Below are 1,438 nucleotides of genomic sequence, written 5' to 3' on the forward strand. Positions count from 1 at the left end.
TTTATGATTCTATGATTACCTTCTGAATCGTTGGAATTGATAATATTCAGTGTTGTGGAGCCAAGAAAATTCTAACCATGATATTCGGCTTCTCCATTTCCTTATGAATATCGCAGATTATAATGTCCAGGCGGGGGTGGGACTGAATGGGGGATAGAGTGCGGAGATTGGAATGGAAGCCCAGCAGAATGAATTTGATCTCAACAGCAGGCGGTGAACCTTCTTCTCCAGAGAGGATCGTCATTTCAGTTCAGAAGGAAAAAGGTATCAAGAAAATCGGCTGAAACAGATGCGGGATGATCCGGGACTGACAGCACATCCCATTTAAACAGACACAGACACGGAATGATCCAAGACTTACAGCACATCCCTTTTAAACAGACACAGACACGGAATGATCCCGGACTTACAGCACATCCCTTTTAAACAGAAACAGACACGGAATGATCCGTGACTTACAGCACATCCCTTTTAAACAGACACAGATTCGGAATGATCCGGGACTCACAGCACATCCCTTTAAAACAGACACATGCACGGAATGATCCGGACATAAATCATAATTATGGTTCGTTGACCAGAAGATTTACTCGTTTTACAATGACACCACTGTACACTTTGATAATTCGCGACCTGACAATCTCAACACCTTGCTGGTTGGAACTGTTGCTGATTTCAGCAAACAATGCAAAACCTCCGTCTGCAGTTTCGAGAAAGAAGGAACCGACCTTCTGGATGGACTGAATGAAAGAAACAAGATTAAACACAATATCGACGAGAATGGGATTCGAACCCACGTGTGCAGAGCACAATGGATTAGCAGTCCATCGCCTTAACCTCTCGGCCACCTCGTCACATGCGTAAACTCGGGAAAGCTCCTTTATTCAAAATGGAAATACTGGCTATGTTGCCGAACTGAAATAAAAACAGTTCATGCTGGATATCCTCAGCAGGTCAGGCAGAATCTTTAGATATAGAAACAGAGTTAACATTTCATGTCGATGACCATCACATGAGTATTCTATTACAATCCTGACTTGCGCCTTGCAGATGGTGGGATGGATTTGGGGAGTCAGGAGGTGAGTCACGCGGCGCAGAATATCGAACCTCTGACCTGCTCTTGTCGCCACAGTGTTTCGGTGGCTAGTCCAGTTAACTTTCTGGTTCATGGTGACCACCTGGATGTTGATGGTGGGGGATTCCTGGAGAGATTCCAGGAATGAGGGGCTTTAGTTTCATGGGTAGACTGGAGAAGCTGGGGTTGTTCTCCGTGGAATAGAGACGGTTGCGAGGAGATTTAATCGAGGTATTCAAAATAATGAAGGGCCTGGACAAAGTAGATAGAGAGAAACTGTTCCCATTGGCGGAAGGGTCAATGACCAGAGGACATAAATTTAAGGAGTTTGGCAAAAGTGCCAAAGGTGACATGAGGAAAAAC

General features: G+C 44.8%; 1 non-coding gene across 1 annotated transcript; it reads right to left on the reverse strand.

Moving 5' to 3' along the window:
• Window positions 1-772: 772 nt before the first annotated feature.
• trnas-gcu (transfer RNA serine (anticodon GCU)) lies at window positions 773-854 on the reverse strand. Its single transcript has one exon. It is a non-coding gene; the product is annotated as a tRNA-Ser (tRNA).
• Window positions 855-1,438: the final 584 nt, after the last annotated feature.

The sequence above is a fragment of the Heptranchias perlo genome, chromosome 20, assembly GCF_035084215.1.
Source record: "Heptranchias perlo isolate sHepPer1 chromosome 20, sHepPer1.hap1, whole genome shotgun sequence".
NCBI classification, from domain to species: Eukaryota; Metazoa; Chordata; class Chondrichthyes; order Hexanchiformes; family Hexanchidae; genus Heptranchias; species Heptranchias perlo.